The sequence below is a fragment of the Phalacrocorax carbo genome, chromosome Z (assembly GCF_963921805.1).
Source record: "Phalacrocorax carbo chromosome Z, bPhaCar2.1, whole genome shotgun sequence".
Taxonomy (NCBI): Eukaryota; Metazoa; Chordata; class Aves; order Suliformes; family Phalacrocoracidae; genus Phalacrocorax; species Phalacrocorax carbo.
In genome coordinates, this window is record NC_087548.1 from 47,235,218 (window position 1) to 47,254,604 (window position 19,387).

The 19,387-nt window shown below is 35.1% G+C and overlaps 1 protein-coding gene across 1 annotated transcript in view; it reads right to left on the reverse strand.

Annotated features, from left to right (window-relative positions):
* Window positions 1–19,387, reverse strand: part of CNTNAP4 (contactin associated protein family member 4) — a 241,114-nt gene that overhangs the window by 213,636 nt on the left and 8,091 nt on the right. The window lies entirely within an intron of this gene.

The following is a 19,387-nucleotide window of genomic DNA, read 5'->3' on the forward strand; positions in this document are numbered from 1 at the left end:
AAAAATAAAAGTCATTATGGCTCCATTGACTTTTGTTATGAGTAAATCAGATCTTTGTTTCTGTCATTACTTGGCCTTCTGCAGACATATAACTGAATATATTTTCCATATTAAAGCTCCTGAAGTCACTTTATGTACTAGTAGTTTATTCCCAACCTGACTATTGTTTTTTTAAAGCACTTAACATCACAACTAAACTAAAGCTTTAGAAAGTTCTTTGATTTAAAAAAACTGAGGTGAGACCTTGTCGTGCTCAAAGTTAACAAGCGTTCACAGGTAATTACATTAACATACAAGACTAAAGATTTTTGCATACATTAAGTACAACTATAAGGAGGAAAATTTACCTTATTTATTGGTTAATTATTTTTCTTCCTGGAGAATATATTTCAAAACCAGGGTGTGATCAATATAGTACTTGCAAAACGTACATGTACTTTCATTTAATTATCAAAACATTATATGTGCTGATAAAATTCTTCTGAAGGAGACAACATTATTTCTCTATATAATTATAGCTGTTTCTTAGCTGCATAGTAAGCTTGGCTTCTTTTAGTATGTTTAAGTAAACATGGGCATATCGCAGTTGCTTATAATTTATGCATGCAGCAGTTTACCATAGGGTAAGTAGATACAAGTCCCATATTAACTGTATAAAATATCTAGTAGAAAGCCAAGTGATAATGGAGATACTCAGCTAGTTACAAAAACCATTTTCCCTTCTAGCTATTGATTTTAGTTTAAATTATTCTGAAAATTCTTCTTTTTCTTTTTTAATATTCCTGTGTGAACACTGCAAATAATTTCCCCTTCTCATAGAGTTCAAAACAAGAATTATGTTATTAAAATCATCTTCAAAGGGAAGAAAACTATGCTTGATTTTGAGGAATTTCACAGTTTTCAGACAGGAAACAGATATGATGCTGGCTTATCTTACTCAGACTTCCTATGTTGCATTACACTATAATATAGGTTTGAGGACTCTTTGTTTTCTTAGTGTGGTAAAAGGTTGTATTTCAAAAGAAAATAAGGTCCTGGCAGTTCTAAGAGGTTGCATAGACTGTAAGATATAAAACATTTGAATAAAGAGGGATTATAAATCTTCACATGAAATTATCCGAAGCTGAAACACTACTGTAAGAATAAATAACACACAAAAAAAAAAGACCAGAAAAAATCTAAGTGTAGCAGTAGTAAGAAGAAAATGAAAGCAAACATTTTTTAAAATGAACTGTAAGAAATTATTTCATATATCAATTAATTAGATCCACAATAATGTACTCTGGAAAAGAGATAGTTCTATATTTAATGCCAACAACAAAAATATCTGCTAATACAGCATGTAGGAAACCTTCATTTCAGATCTATTTTGGATAAAAAATGTGGGTAAAGCTGAGATAAAAATGAAGTCACAAGGTAAAAATTAAGTGCAGTAGATGGTGGAGAAATCCTAGAAGAGTATGAGCTTGTCAAATAAAGCAGTATCTGTTACGAAACTAGTCATGTCACCAACCTGGTGTCTCCAGTAAATGCAAAGAATACATTTAATTGATGTTGAAAAATCTGAGAATTATCTCCCTCTCAGTTCCTAACTCATTCCTTTACTCATACCTTTGGTTTTTCAATAACATGCAAACTAAGATGTCACTTTAAAATGTTTTCTACAGTTAGTTTTAACCTGTGTACTAACCTGGAATAATGACTGTCTGGAAAGAGGCAGAGTTCATTTTTGTTCTATGTAATTACATCTATTTTACAGTTAAACCAAGATGCAGGTTTTCTATATACGTTTGGCATGGGAATCAGATTTTAGTGTGTTTCAGATGAGTGTGACTACCCATAGGTTCTACTTAATTCTCAAAAAACTGCATTTAGCTCAGCATATTTGAAAGTAACTTTATTTGCACAGTAGGCTGAGACAAGGCAGAAAAAACCTCAGAGAATACTGGCATCAGACAAAAGTTACCTTTCCCTTCTTTTCCCATTATTTTGAGGGTGGGGGTAAATGAAGGAGAATAGCAAAGTTTTCTACTTTCACAAAAAGGACAGCAAACCTACAAACCTCTTCATGCAAGCAAATGCGCTGAGGAGTTTTCAGAACAACTTGGAATTGGTTAAGCTACTAGATCAAAATGATACAATCTACCAGAGAAGCATGAACAACAATGGAAATTCCAAACTGTCCAGCACTGAAAAGAAGGAAAATATTGTTTAAGCTGTACTTTCCTTTAGAGAATGTGTATTGTCACAGATATGGATCCAAATGCTGCAGAAAGATTTAAATAAAGTTTATAATTTACATTATGTTTTACTTTCCTTTAGCTATACACAGGTTAAATCTACCCTTGATTCCATGAGTTATATCTTTGAATATATTAAGTCAATAGAAGATTAACAGCAAAATATTGAAGCTGCTTGTTGAAGCAAAATCTGTTTTTATGCAGCTGGGGATGTAATTGATCTATTATAAAAACCTGTTAAATTTTTTTCATGAAAACATTTCTAATATTTGTCTTATAATTAAATAGGATCTGTACACTTCATAAATAGGTAGCAATTAATTGCTAAAAATTAATGGGGATTTTTATAATTACTGATTTTTCCCTAAGATTTACTGAAAGATTACTTTATTCAACCATACACAATATAATGGCATCAGTTATTCACTGGATATTTGTTTTTAGCTGATATTATGAGTTACATTTCAAGAATTTAATTCTGCAGAAAGTCCGTTTAAAGTTCAATTTGGAAATAAGAGCTGCTTTAAACATATTTTACAGGAGTTTTTGTTAAGTTAGCAAGTATTCCCAGGCAATAATACCATTAAATATTTTTAGTTTTGTAAGGACTAAAAATAGTAGTTTATAAATCATTTATAATTTATCTTGTTTCTTGGTGTCACGGCTTTAGCTGGGATAGAGTAATTTTCTTCACTGCAGCTGGCATAGTGCTGTGCTTTGGACTTAGTATGAAAACAATGTTGATAACACACCGATGTTTTAGTTGTTGCTGGATAGTGCTTGTACTAGTCAAAGAGTTTTCTAGCTTCCCATGCTCTGTCAGGTGCACAAGAAGTCAGGAGGGGAGGGGGCACAGCTAAGACAGCAGATTCAAACTAGTCAGAGGGATAGTCTATATCATGTAACATCGTGCCCAGTATGTTAACTGGGGGAAGCTGGCCGGGGGAGCGGCAATTGCAGCTCAGGGACTGGCAGCATTTGTCAGCGGGTGGTGAGCGGTTGTATTGTTTGTGCTTCTGGTTTTTCCCTTTTTTCCCCTTTCCTTTTTATTACATAGTCATTAATGTTATTATTATCATAATCATTATTATTATAATCATTATTTTATTTAAATTATTAAATTGTGCTTATCTCAACCTAAAATGGTTTTTTTATTTTTTGCTTTTGCTCTTCCGATTCTCTCCCCCATCCCAGAGGTGGGGTGGGGTGAGTAAGCGAGCAGCTGCATAGTGTTTAGTTGCCGACTGGGGCCGAACCATGACAGTCATTTTTGGTGCCCAACGTGCGTCTTGAAGGGTTGAGATAATAACAGTTGCTGGTCACAGCAAAGACACTATTCTCAATATTATTTTGTCCAGTCTACACCATGCTGATTTTGAAGTACATGTTAGAAATTGCTGTTTGTTTTTGTAGTTTGCTGTGCTCTGCAGTGATTAGGGATGTTTTGACTAGGAGATTTGTTATTAAAACACTGACCTGGAGCATTATCGATTATTAAGGTCTTGCATGGAAGCCATTACAGTACTTCGGGTACCACCTCATGGAGACAATTAACAATTATACCTCCTCCTCTTAGAGGTTTTTTATGGAGGAAACACAGAACAGCACCTTAGCTACCATCTTCTATAATGCCTTCTCCTTCATTACAACAACTTGTTCAGTATCTTGAATGTCCTTGGGTAGTTAAGATATACCTGTTGATATTGCTTTGGCAGGTGGTTTCAGTTTTGTCTAAGGTTAATAAGTAATTTAGTAATATAATCCAGAGATCTGCCCCAAGGCTCGATAGCTATGCCTGGCAGGGTATGTGGCATAGTATGGGCAAATGCCCAAGACGGAGGGCACCCCCAGTGTATTGGGACTTCACTCCTGAACAAGTGCAGAATCCTGAAAAATTAGTAAAATATTTGAGGGAAGTATGTTGTCTCCCAGGCAACTCCAGAGAGATACAAATCACTGCCATGCGCTGGGGCCTGGCCCATGCGTATCAAGTCCTATTAACACTATTCAGTACCCCCAAGGGGAAGAGATGGCCTCTGGATCTAAAAAGACAAAGAAAGAGACAAGCACTGCAGCCACTCAAACCCCCACAACAGACAAGGCAGCTACTCCAACCCCGGTGTCTATCATGGCAGCTAAAACCATGACACTTGGTAAATCTAGGTTTGTCTTTATAAGGCATGACAGGATCTCAGCATTTAGGAAGTGAATGGACCATTATATTATTCTTCCTTCTCCTAAGGAACATATGTATGATTGTTCCATTAGCTAGGAAATCTGAGGAAAAAGACTTACAGAAGTTTTGGTTTTGTTTGTCTGGGTTTTTTTCTTTTTGTTTTTATTTTGTTTGTTTGTTTGTTTGTTTTTACTTGAAAATTTGACTTCAAGTGACTCCTAAAATTCATAGCATTCTTGGAAGCATTCTGTTTTGGACACAGTTTACCTTGAGAGAAATGATACTCCAGAAGTCCAGATGATGAGCTTATGAAGGAATGATTTACACTATAAAATGAAGGTAGAAAAGTTTACAAATGTTATACTTCAATCATAAATGAAATGTGTCTGTGATATGCTTGGTGCAGAGGCCATTCAGCAATAAAATTCTTCTCTTCATATTCCTAAAATTTCCCAGCAACCCAAACGGTGAGGCCATAGCTAAATTTCTGGCACCTGGGAATGAGCAGTGTAAGAAGAGACCAAAAACTTGCTGATGACCATCCTGATAATTTCTAATAATGTAGATAATCAAGTCCCACTGCTGAAGCTGGACATGGTGGACATGACATCCCGCTGATGAAAAGCTGGACATGAGCCAACACCGTGCACTTGAAGTCCAGAAAGCCAACTGTATCCTGGGCTGCATCAAAAAAGTGTGTCCAGTGGGTTGAAGGAGGTGATTCCTCCACTCTGCTCTGATGAGACCCCACCTGGAAAATTTTATCCAACTCTGGAGTCCTCAGTACAGGAAAGAAATTGTGCTGTTGGAGCAAGTCCAGAAGAGGGCCATAATAGTGGTGAGAGGGATGGAACAGCTCTCCTATGAGGACAGGCTGAGACAGTTGGGGTTGTTCAGCCTGGAGAAGAGAAGGCTGAGGGGAGTCATTATTCTGGCCTTTCAGTAATTAAAGGGGGACTATAGGAAAGATGGGGACAGTCTTTCTAGCAAAGCCTGTTGTGACAGGAAAAGGGTTAATGGTTTTAAACTAATGGAGGGTAGATTTAGACTGAATATAAGGAAGAAATTTTTTACAGTAAGTGTGGTGAAACACTGGCACAGGTTGCCCAGAGAGGTGGTAGATGCCCCATCCCTGGAAACCTTCCAGGTCAGGTTGCATGGGGCTCTGAGCAACCTGATCTAGTTGAAGATGTCCCTGCTCACTGCAGGGGGGTTGGACTAGAGGAGCTCTAAAGGTCCCTTCCAACCCAGACCATTCTATGATTCAATGAAGCACTCCCAAGTTGGCATGAAAGTGTATAGATAGCATGTAACTATTGGTTATAGTACCTGGACTTCTTCCTGAATTTTAATTATCTCACATACTGTTAGCATAAATATTTTTATGTTATTTCATAATTTTGGCCTGTATCAGGTTAGAATCTCCATATTTCTGATTTTTGGAAGGTTATGTTCAGAAGTAGAAAGAAGTCCTACTTAACATCATACTTGTTTTGCTCATATTTTTATAATAGACATTAAATTTATAATTTTATGTAAATATATACATATTTATTAATTACATATTTAAAATAATTTTATTGATCTTAAGTGTATATCTACTTATTTAACCCATATTTCTTAAGGACTTTGTCAATAAACCATCTGACTGCAAAAATTTTCATGGAAATGTGGAAGTAATGGACATGTGAACTCTCTCTTGCATGTGACTCCATGCCCTATCTGCTTAATGCTGGAATAACTACACATCCAGGGAATTGGAAAAAATGTGGTCATACAAGTAGTTTGATTGAAGCTGAACTGATATAAAACTAATATTTAATTTAAACAATACCAAAGGATTTTTTCAATGAAATAAAATTCAAGTTTTAGAAAGATAAAAAAAATAAAATAAATTTCCAATCAAATCAAAAAATCATCTATCTAAAGAGGTCATATTTAGCTCACTGTTATTGTTTTATCCTTAAAGATTATAAATTAACTGCCATGAGTGGAGTAAAGGAGCAGGGAAGAAAGAAAACAAAACCCAAACCTATAAATCAGTTTAAAAATGTGATCCTGGAAGAAAGACTGATTGGCTTCTCTGTCTATGAAGTAAATATATATAATGAAGGAAGGAGACTACCTGGACTGGCATGGCAGCCTAAATTGTATTTGTAATTTATTTCAGGTGACCATTCTAAATATTTTTAGTTGTTTGTTTGTTTGTTTGTTTGTCATATTCAGCATCTATTTTCAGGGGAAATGGAATAGAAGCAGAGCTGGCAAACTCCATCTGAGTAGTTAGGACAATTGTAAATTTCATCCATACCTGTCATCACGGCTGGGAGGGCTGTTTTTCAATTCCAATCCATCAGCCTCTGAGGTGAGCCTGCTAAAATCTGTTCTTTTTCATGGTGATTTCAATTATGTGGCTACAACCCTCTATTGAGCTCAATTTGATTTAAATATATTAGTGAGAACATGTTTGCCTTGTTGTCTTCAGAGAGGAAAAAAACTTGGAGAAAAAGTAGTACCTACTGGGTAAAAAAAAAGAAGTCCAGTGCTTAATACTGTTTCAGTAGTAAATCTGATATTTTAGGTGGAGTTGGTGCATGACTGCATTCAGGAAACTAGAAGTCATCCTTGCCTATTTAAAATATTTGTAAGATTCTTCTCCAGAGCAATCCCATAATATTTACAATAAAAACAAATAGCAGCAAATAAGAGAGAAATCACAGACTTATGTCTAGTTATCTATTTGATGCAGAACTAGCCAGCAAGATTTCTGCCTGCCTTCTTGTTCAGTTTGCCTTTTATGGCATTTGCTCCAGATAGACAGATTTCAAAATGCCAAACGCACGGTGTTTCCTTTCTGCTCTTAGACTTGCACTAGCAGCTTATCATTTCCATGTTGTTCTGGTGCAACACAAATGCTAAAATTGGAAGAAATTTATATCTATTCTACTTGGTTCACAATGGCCTTTACTATGTTATCTGAGTGTGGCAAATCTTCAAGATACTTACCTTCAGAAAAATTCTGAGACATACCAGATGGTGTAAATGAAACAAAGAAAAGGCTTAGTGGCTGTCTCCCAAGTATCGAAGAAATGAGGCATAAAAATTATGCAACTTTATATATACAATGTATAGGATTATTTTTGTCTCCCTTTCATTCTGTTGTCCAACTTTTCATTCTGTTTCCTAATTTCAAACAAAATTTCAGGAACAGAAGAGGTTCTACATATAACAAAGTTCCTAAAAACTTTTGTGATTATAAGATAAAAGAATTTTATTACTGTCCTGCCTGCAGGCAAGGCTGCCAGATGGACCTTCATTTTATAAGACACCAGACAATCCACAGAGTCACCTGCAAATAATTGCAAACCCTGGTAAATGTTTACAATGTAGCTCAGATTGTCTTATATCAGTTTATATATATTCAGTCTTCTTTAAAGAAGGTGGTTTCTTTAGTGTTGTCACTTTCTATTTCTTTTTCTTGTTCAGACAGAAACAAAGTTATTTCACACAGCGTATTTCACATGCAGTGAAACGGAAGTTCCACCAACAGTTTCTTATTCCAGATCCATCTATTAATCTCAGATACATACATTCATTTGCAGGCAGGACTAAACCCCAGTATGAATTATATCTGCAAGCATACATTCTCAGTCTTTGAAGAGTTAAAGAATTCAGTCAGCTGCTCGCAAACTCTTCTTCTTACAGAAAACCTTATTCATAGAAATGTAATTTTATTATGATCATGTCAGATATTACTGCTAGTTTTTCTTTTGTTATTCATTATCCTCATCAGTTTTGGTTTTTTAATGTGACAGAGAAAGTTTAAAAGAACAGAAAGAAAATAGGATTCTTCTCCACTATATCAGAGAATATCAAACATGCACGCACATGCACACAGACAGACCGACAAAAGCAGCGTGTGTGGCAGCTGAAGGAATGTACTGATGGTGTCTTAAATATTAATGGGGAAACCCAAGGTTGGAGAAGTCTGCATCAAGATTGATAGCTTTCAGAAAAGCTCAAGTTCAGACTGCCTATAAATAAGTTTTGTACTCTTCATTTCACAGAGTCCTAAGAACCTTGGCCTTTAGCAGGAGAGCTCATGGAGAGACTGCCAGGAAATAAAACAAAAACTGAAAACAACCTCCAAAAAAGCAAAACATGAAAAGCAGAGACACACATGAGAGGTGAATAACTAACCTTTTATTTCCCAGTATTTTTTAATAATACACAATACTCAGTACACTCAACTGAAACTTAATTTACGTAAGGCCAAAATTATTTATAGCAGTTCTAGAATTTTAAGGTAAAGTGCCGTGTTTGCTTCTCACAAAAGTCTCAGAAATTTACAGTCTGAAAGTTGGTAAAAGCCTAAGTCAATTACACAGTATTGTTAAGTTTGCTTTCTTCCTTCATTCATTTTTTTCAGGGTTGGGAAAGCACTGGGTTACTATGGAACATTAATCTTTTCCCATATATAAATGAATAACCAAACGAACAAAACCCTAAGTCAAGTAAAGAAAGAGCTATGCTGCCTATATTATCAAAGGAATATAAGAAAAATAGCAAAGAAAGAGTATCTCAGAATAGTTACCTTATGTGTCTAAATGTCATATAGGGCACACGTTTTAATTTAATCCTCTGGCAATTCTTTTTTATTTTAATTCAGTGAGGTACTATTATACTACTCATATTGTTGTTTAATGTAATTGTTAGCTAAAAGTTATTTAAATTTACATAATAAAAGTACCCTAAAAATTGGGAATGAGCCAAAGTAATTTCCATAAAACAATCATTACATTTAACTGCTTGTATTTATTCAAAATGATGGGCCATTACTGTTATAATGCAGCACAATTTAATGATTTTCTTTTAAGTTTATATGTATCAAGAGAGGTTCAAAACTGGATTGCTGCAAACAGTTTTTTCCACTCTTTCATATACTTACATATTCATAGTCTCTATACTACTATAATAATTATTTACAGTTATTAATGTATGTGCTATATCAAGATAAACAAGCAGAAATACTTACAATCAAATTTTATACTTGGTGGGATTCCATGTAACGTATTAAAGAGACTTAATTGGCTGAGTGTAACAGATCAATAACTTTTACAACAAAATCAAGAATATTAAAAAATAATCCATTCAGGAACTTGGAAGGGAGAGATATGTTAAATTACTTTTTCTTAAAAAAAAAAAAAGGTGTTTAAACAATATATACACTACTAAAACATTTCTATTGGGTACAGCACATTTAGGAGATAAGACAGAACTCTCTGCTGTGTTACATTTGTTTTTGTGTGGTGAGTTATTATTTTTGCTAGGTATTTTTATTAAATCTAAGCCATTTATTGATTTGCAGCAGCTCAGGTACATTACTTGATTTAACCAGATTAAGAAAACAGGTAAAGGGAAAACCAACAGTATAAAATTAAATTAAACTTTTCCCTCATAATATAATAAAAATATAAAAGTAAGTATATGTGAAGTGTTTTTAGATGCAATAATCCCACAAACATTTACAAAGTTCATATTATTTACACATTTTTCAATATATTTACAACTCCTATTTGATGATGTAATCTAAGAATGAATTCTGAGTACGTTCACCTTTTAATATCATGATTCTGCAAATCAGTATATTTAATAAGTACAGTGTGCCTATGCTTATTGATGAGGCATTCCACTTTCTGGAATGCACATCTCATTTCTTCTTGAAGTACAAAACCATTTAACATTAAATGTGAATTTTCTTGCTTCTCCTCAAATATGATGTTAGCTGCTAAGTAATACAACAATGTCTCTCAATATATTTTAGAAGTGTGACTGATTACCAAAGAGACAGAGACAGGATGGGTAGTGTGAACAAATGAAAATAAAATTAACAGCAGTGGATTATAACACACCAGCTCTGTTCAGAATGAAGTCTGTATCCCTGAATTCTGAGAACTTGATGCAAGATACCACAGATCCAGAAACAAGCACCAAAAACTAATTTATCAGGGAGAATTGGTAGTGAATAACTGGACAATACCTTGTGAAGTATAAATACAGAATGGAAGAGGGGAAGAAGGTAGAAGAGGTGCAAAGCAGGCAGGAAAAATCTGTAAATCTGACTTCAATAATATGTCAGACTTTAGAACAATTTTGAAAGGAAAGATTATTTAATGAAATGGAGATAAATAGAAAACTAGATCAAAAGGAACAAAGGTTATCTAATGCAGATCATGCCAAAGTAATCTATGGTTTTCTATGACTGGCAATTTTTAGATTGAAAAGCAGTGGCTGATGTGTTTTTGCATAGGAAACTGCTGGTCTTTTGAGGAGATAAGATAAGAAAAGAAGCTACATACTGCATAAGGGCAGGAAAATGTAACAGGAAATACTGACAAGGGGAGAATGAAACTGCATTGGAATTAACAGTCTGGGAATCAAGGTGTTCCTTAATTTCCTTAAGACCGTGAAACAAAAAAATAGAGGTGTCATCAATACAGAGCAGAATCAAGATATCATAAGAAAGAACCAGGTGAGATGATCACAGAGTAACAGAAATAGAATGAAATCTGGCACCAGAAAGTACAAGGTCATGTACTTGACAGGAAATAACAAGAATTTCTGCTCAAGTCAGAAGCTCATTAGATAGACATGACTGAAGTGTATTAGTCAGTCATAAGATGACATAAAATTACCTAATAGTATGAACAACTATGAAAAAGCAAGTGGATGCTTAAAATTTATCACATTCAACGGATGCCTCAACATGAAGTATTACAAATCCACACCCCAGCTTCAAAGATATGGATATAAACAATTTACTGTAGGCCAGTGGTACTGTAGGCATCTCATTCACAACCCTCAATCATTTGGAGAGACAACAAAAAAAAAAGACAGAGCAGAAAATCAATCATTATTTTGTACACTCTGGATCAGAAGGCTTACAGAAAGAAAAAAATTATTTTTTCAGAGGTCATCTTCACACTTTACATTAAACATTCACAAGGAATAATAAAGCAGTGGGATAAAAACAAAATTAATCATTACTGATTGCATGTTCTCAGATGAACAATAGAATTCTGTTGAGCTAATAAGACAGTACAAAGCAATAAAATATATTGACGAAGTAAAGCCTTATCATAGAAAAAAATTGAATTTAAAAATTTAAAAATTGATCTTTTAATGAAAATCAACAGTTTACACCTAATAATTATTTAAATTTTGCAAGTGCACTATAATTGTCATCCATTGAAGTACACTGGATAGACATATGCATAATCAGCCTGAAAAGTTCCTGCATTATTTAGATTGTTTACACCATCACATTTATGTGAGTATAACATAAATAAAGCTAATCAGGCTGCTTATTTGAAACAATGGAAAACACAGGTAGGACACAAGAATTGTCCCTTTCCGTTTATTCCTGGAGTATGATATTGCAAAATTATGTTGAGATCTATCAAAGTAAGACAGAAATGTAAGAAAGGAAAAATGTCTTTGTTACACTCCTCTCATGTTGTAATAGAGCTGAAATACTGTATAAAAGTAATATTCCAAAAGAGTCTTCATAAATATCACATTGTTAAATTTTTTAAAAAGAATTAATAAGGCCTTTGAGGCATAATTTAATTTTCAATTTACTTGCAGAGTAAATCTTCAGTCCGATAACCTTTTTTAATAAAAAAGATTGGAGTTTGAGAGAAATTTGCCTTCTTACTTAGACCAACCTACAAATTTTGATTTTGTTAGCTAAATTATCAAACCTCTTATCAATATGTTGATTTTTTAGTAAAATGAAAATTTTGTATGAGCTTCTGCTGTTTTATTTATTCAGCTACATATAAAAGGATAATTTTAGGCTGAAGGTGATAAAATCTTAATCTTTTGGCAAACACCGAAACCTCCGTTGTACAGTAGATAGTACAAGTATGGGCTCCTTTTTCTGAAAAGTATGCATTGTCTGACAGAATTCATTCATTTTTCTCTTGGCCCTAGCTTCTCAAGTCTTTCTTCATCCTTTTCAGTGAGAGCAGTCTTTGCATGCTGATAGAGATGAAATCCCTTGCTGGACACTTCTGTTTAGCACAGCCTTCTCACATTTCCATATGTAGTTGTGCTTTGCTGTATGCCTTATCTTGTTAGTCTGCTTAAAGAAGTATGATTCACTTTTAAAGAAAACAAATTGAAAGATCTCCTAACAAGCACGGTGCCTAGGAAATCACTGCATTCATTATTGCTTAATGTATATTAAGTATTAAAATAAAGCTCATCTTGTCATTCCAACGAATGTTCCTGCCCTGATTAGTAATATATTATCTACCCACTTTCTCTTCAACAGCGCCTAATTCTAATATCAGACCACATATTTCTTGCTATTAGATCAATAACATAAACTCATGGCAGGGGGCAGGTGGGGTGGTGAGGGAAGCAGCTATGTTTGGGGAGTTTTGACTTGAATACAGAACTATCAAAGACATAAATAACAAGATAAAATTTTGGAATCAATGGGCTTTTGAAGGTGTACCACATGGTCACAAGACAATGGTACAGTTTCATTTGCTGTTGTGGTACGTGCAGCAGAACTGTAATGTACATAACCTGACTTCACAAGAAACTCTCTGCTGAGGCAAAGACATTGCAAATGGAGAGAGTAAGGGAACAATTTATACTACCTGTATCATATGCACTTGCATAGTCAGGAATGTCCAATCAGTTTTTCTAAGGCATGAAGGCAGACCCAAGATGAAATTTATAAAAGGATTTATAAAAAGGTTACCACAGTTTTTTGAAAGCTCATAATCAATGTGAAAAAAAGTAAAGACAAGACACAGTCCAAAGTTCATAACTCTATGCTATCTGTTTCTGTTATAATTATGCCAAAGCATAATTAAACCAGAAGGAATAGAGAGAATGTTGATATTCTTCTTAAAAGCAGAAACATTACATGTGTTGTGAAGCACATACCTACCAATACACATAAAAAACTTCGACATTTGGCTGTTGGCACAGCTTTGCTAGCTTCTGTATCTTGCCACCTACAGAAGGCATGCAGTGGCAGCGTACTCTATAACCTGCCTTGCTCAGAAAATCCCACAGAGACCAATCAGGAACAGTCTCCATCTGGACTCCTGCTGGACCCTGTAAATGGAATCCACAAATCTAATAAAGAGAACACCAATTGCCACTTGAAGTCATAACAAAAATCAGCCCTTTACTAACTGTCATGATTTTTTATCTCCTCTTCTGACACAAACCAGTGTTTTCACACACACACACACACACACACAAGAAAAAAAGGCTTTGTTCAACTGAGTGATATAAAAGAACAAAGAAATGATCAAAACTGCTACCAATGAGAGAAAAAGAAGTATTAAAAAGAAGTTTTCTGTCATCTTGAATTGCATCACTTCTTATGGATATGAGCTCAACACACAGTAGTTGTGAATGATGCATCCAAAAAAACCCAGAAAATGTTTTTGCAGGACATTCTGCATTTGTATTTTTTCTCTGTATGCGTGTCAAAATTAACTCTGAAACTTACTTAGAAAAGCAGCAATAAATCTTTTCTTATCAGCCTTAGTCAGGTTCTGCACTGATATCTGCAATTAAACTATTTGTGTCCTGTATTAAATTCATGTATGCCATTACCCATGAACATCAACAGGAAAACCATGTAAAAACTGAGCATGAAATAGAGGTCAAAGAGAGCTCTGCAGTGTGAAGCACGCTAAAAGGATGCAAAAATATGTTAGACATTTTTATTAAAATAAATTTTAAAATCATGTTTTATTATTAAAAAAATCACAAACCCACACACCTGTATGCAAGGTTATTTTTTACATCTAGATTTGCAAGTACACATTTACAAGTGCAATCTTGCCAGACTAAAGAATTCATTGTTATTATGCATAAAAATGTTACAAACTTTAACTCATGAGAATTAAATGATAAAGAGTCTTCTTTGCTTTTGGTTTGTGGTTTTTTGGTTTTGTTCCCTGCCCCCGCCCCCCCCCCCCCCCCCAATTTTGAGCAATAAAGAGAGAAGTTAACTGACACTACAAGCAATTCTCAAATCGAAAATAAAAAATAACTAAGATGCACAATCACTCTGAAACTCAAGGGAAAAATCAGGAAATATATTTAAAAGATGTTGCTGTTTTACAGGTGCTGATGTCAGCTAGGTCCCTACTGAAGTCCTTCCTTCAACAGTCATTACTGGAAGCCCAGAACAGGACTCACACTTAAAATCCCTGAGAGCTGCATGCAAATTTTTTATTATTTGACTAATAATTCATTAAATGTTTTTATTCTCTGTTCCACAATTACAAATATTAGATCTTTACAAAAACCCCTGGAATGCTTTCATTTTGTGCTGTTGTTTGAATACTGAGTTTCACAGAAGGCATACAATACCAAAAGACAGCATAAAAACTACACGAGCTAACAACACTGTAGGTGCAAATGGTGGTGACATGCACAAACAATTTTTGTGAGTAAACCCATTTGTTAACACAGATGATGAGTTACAGGTGGGCTTCCAGCAATACACATTTTACATGATGATTAGGCTCTTTCCTTTTATGTGAGTTGTTGCTGCAAATATTCAAGTACATGCAAGAAGGATCTATCCCCATCTACTCATATCACTATGAAAACTCCACATTTCTCAGTAACAATAAGAAATGGGAAAAAGCAGAGTAGCCAAGGCCAGTCTTGGAAGCCAAACCATGTGTCAGAAATAGAGATAATTCCAGCTCTTGGAGAGCTTGCCAGGGGAAAAATGAGGCCATGGTAAAAAGAATCAATCTGGCATGTGAATTTCTGATGCCTGCAAAAGGGAATGGAGGGAGTGTGCAAAATACTGTGTCACTGACAGCACTGGATCTGCAAACCTTTGCTTTGATTAATCATGTAACAAAACTTCACCCTTAAAAAAAAAAACCTAATGCTGAGTCAATTAAAAACCAAACTAAACCACAAGTGCAAAAGCAGTGAAGGGGAAATTGAAATTGTAACTGCTCAACAGTAGTAAATTTGTAACTGAGAAATGATCTGGCCTGGAGGGCATGAACACTCAACTGCAGAAGAGGTTGAACAGGCTAGGAGCAAGGATGTCCAAGACAGAATGACTCCCTGTTGTCTTGTAGCCATCCGGGAACACCAGCAAGTCCTCAGTGGCCACCTCTGAGCAGCAGAGCTGGGCCAAGGGATGGATCCAAGGACAGGCTGAGGTGCACCACGCAACCACTCACAGGATTAGTGTTGGGGCAAGTGTATATGAGGGACCTGATAGTAAGGCATCTTTGCAGACTCCTTTTAAAATCACTTGTTGCAGTAGGATTCTGCTCAATGCATCGTTGCATTGTTCTTTTTATATATTTAAGCACAAATGTTTTTAATTTGCCTGGAGGAATACAATAAAAGTTCCTCAACAGTAGTAGAACACCACTTACTATTTTAAAGAATGTTTGATTTTCTTCTGAGTCTTGCAGTGAGGCTTTGAAAATAAAATCCCTGTTCAGTCTGAAGGAATAACACAATTCCTTTTTCATGACAAAGTCTACATTCTAATACAGATAATACTCAATGATTTGGCATATAATTTCTTCTCTCAGTGATGACAAAGATTAATTGCAGGAAAAATGACACTGAATTATGTGATTAGAAGAAATTTAAGTGGTTCATGATACTATCTTTCAAATACTTTTAGGTAGACATTAAAGGATACTATAAAATAAACCTCTATTTATATTCCAAGTGGGTAACACTCTGAGTAGATAGTACCCACTGTCATTTACCACCCATTTACCTGGTCAAGTTTTATGAGAGATTACAGTTTAAGGAACATTCAGTATGTTACTGTATTCTATTCTGAAAAAGGATTTTGCACTAAATAGTTCCTGATTTTCTGATTGAAACTGTGCTTTGCTGCAAGTGTGGTTTTAGAATGGTTTTAGCAGTGGGGTTCCAAAGTCAGAGGAGCCCCTTCCTCACTACCATTTTCTTGTACACATACCTCTCTATTGGTAAGTGGCAGGGTAGGAAGATAAGGATCACAGGAACATTTAAAAATCTACATGAGCCTGGGTCTTCCAGGTTTAAGATTATTTTTTGTTATATTTATCCAACTTGAATGACAGAAGAGGAGACATATCCATCTTGAGATGTTTTCCAAATGTAATTCTACATTAGTTAAAGGTACAAAAATAATATATATAATTAAATATAAAAGGAATCAGTAAATCATAACACCTCTGCTACTATCAAACAACAATATAAGTGTGAAAGATGAATCTCTCGTTAAAAAAATCTGCTAAGTGGTTAAAGCATTCAACAAGATATGGATAGAATTAACTAAAAATACATATAGAAGCAAACATGTAAATATGAACACCATATTCAGCATTTCTCGGGTGAGCCACTGTGATCCGTCATACTATCAGTTTACTGAGACTAGTTCATTTGTACATTTTTGAATCATGCCTTTCAATCTCCAATGTTCAAGTATGCACAACCATGCACTGAAACTTGACATAATTTGATTCCACTCAACATACATTTTCAACACCTGCGGCAGTATCTTAGAAACACATCCACTGAGATATTACAAAAATATATTAGAAATATCAAAACAGAAACTACCCCCTTCAGTACCTCCATCATACATACACACTTTACTAGAGGTGAGAGTTAGATCAGAGAATTCTCTGTTAGAATTTCTCAACCTGTCCTTACCTAGAATATCTACAGAGAATTACATCCTTTGCCAAGAAACAAAATGTTGACAAATTTCTAAGTAATCACTGCAGGGACAGAAGACAAAGGAAAGCAATCTTTTCCATGGTAGATTTTTCTCTTTTTTGTTCCCTGAAAAGATGACAGAAGATGGTAAAAAGAAAAAAAAAAAAAAAAGCTTACTTTCTACCTCAGAAATCATGTTCAGCATAACTGTGGATCCATCCCTTACCCATTGTTCAAAATTTGGGGCAGTCTGACTGGATATCTGGATATCTACCACATCTGGGCTACAGCAAGTTAGCAAATAGACATAGACATTTTGCAAAGGGTTCAAAAATAGCAACCTTTCATTGCAGATGGCACAAAAATTGTGCACATTGGTACCTGCACATCAGTCATCTTTTTCCCCACTCTCTATCTCTCAAACTCTTTGTTTTCCTGTCCAAGGAGAATGAATCAGGACACAGTAAAGAACATTTATATAGCATCAGAATGATCTATGAGATAATCACAGTTCACAAAAGTCAAAACAAGTTTACAGTTGAGTACAGATGAGGCTTTTTGAACCCTCAGGGAGGAAAGAAAAAAAGAGAAAGAAGTTGTCGTTCCCCAAAACACATTAACAATAGACAAGAAGTAGATGGCAAAAAGTGATCTTCTATAAAAGAAACTTATGCGTTTCCTAACAGATCTTAAAGGCTTCTTCAGGAGAGTGCTATAGTTACCTTTAACCTGCCACCTATGCCTAGGACATCTAAGAATTTTACACTTATTTATTGCTATATGCAATATAAGTTTCAGTCAGCTGAAGAAAGTACCTTGATAGTCTCTTACAGTAACAGGGAAACTATCAAACCCAAACAGAGGTTTGGTAGCTGATTCATTATTGAATTTCTTCTGTACTGCATTTTACTTAATTACTTTTGAAGTCAGAATAACATTTTTACAGCACTGTGCCATATGCAAAACCCTGTCATAGTCCTCTCCTTGTGCCAGGCTCATCACTGTCATCCAGACCTTCCAAAAGTGCATTAGGAAATGAGACCACAAACCCTTGTGGCTCTGTTTCTCCTATTATACAGGGAAGGAAACATATTGCAACATACATTTACATTTACAGGTATGTTTTATGTGGGAATAAACAAGCTAAAATCATGGTTTAGTATTGGCAGGCAACTTTTATGATGATCCCTCCTTTCTCCAAAAGATCTGTTCTCAGTCTTAATTACTGGAGGACGTCTACTCTGTGGAAAAGCAGACTCTGAGACAGACTTTGCTTGAGGATGGAAATGTAATCACTGCAGGGCACACTGGAGCTCCAGAGCATGCTGGCATGGTGTAACTGAAAAACAGCCCTACAAATTCCACATTCAGGCTGATAAAAATAGGAGTTCCTGCAATTCACCTTGTCAATTGGAGGGCAGAGCACAGCAACCTCCAGTGCGCTCCACTGCATTCAGACACTCCTGAAAGTACTAAGTTTTGAGGGGCTGTTTCACCCTTGAAAATTAAAATCAATCATCTTGATGTTTTAAAAAAACAAAGTGCTACCATTGGCTAGAAAAACAGAGCAGTAGTTTTTCACTGCAGGCTTATAAATTCCCTAACCACAAGAGCTAGCTAAAATTCTAAATGTCTTTTTCTCCTCATATTTATTTTTTGTGAAGTGGGACAAACGAGTAATTCTTGTTTGTTACACTTGTATCTGAGTCGTCCAAACAAGGTAAAATGCAAAGACTGATACATGGAAAGGAAGTCAAGAGACCAGTTATACTCAAACTGTGCAGCATATCACTGTTGAATGAATATTCAACTCATTCTTTCTAAAGCTTTTATTCAATATTTATTTAGGCAAAGCTCCCATTGATTTCCCTAGGAGCTTTAGTTGAATAAGAACATCGAGACACAGTGTTGTTTTTCATTGATTTTCAAAAAAAAATCTTAGTAACTAAAGATCGCTTTTTTCCCTATTAAAAAAAATAAAGGTAAGTAAGTCTCACCACGATTACAAAACTACTGCAAACTCGACTGCTGCATAATAGATAGGTAACCTGTCATCGATCAGGAAAAGAAGTTAAAGTGAGAGCCACAGTTTTCTGGCTTCATGCATAAAAAGGGCTTCCTACCCTGTATGACAGTCAGACTAGAACCTTGATTAGATGCTAGATAGTAAAAACGCTTTAAAGTAAACAGAAAAGTAACAAGATACATTTACCTATTTTATTACTGTTTT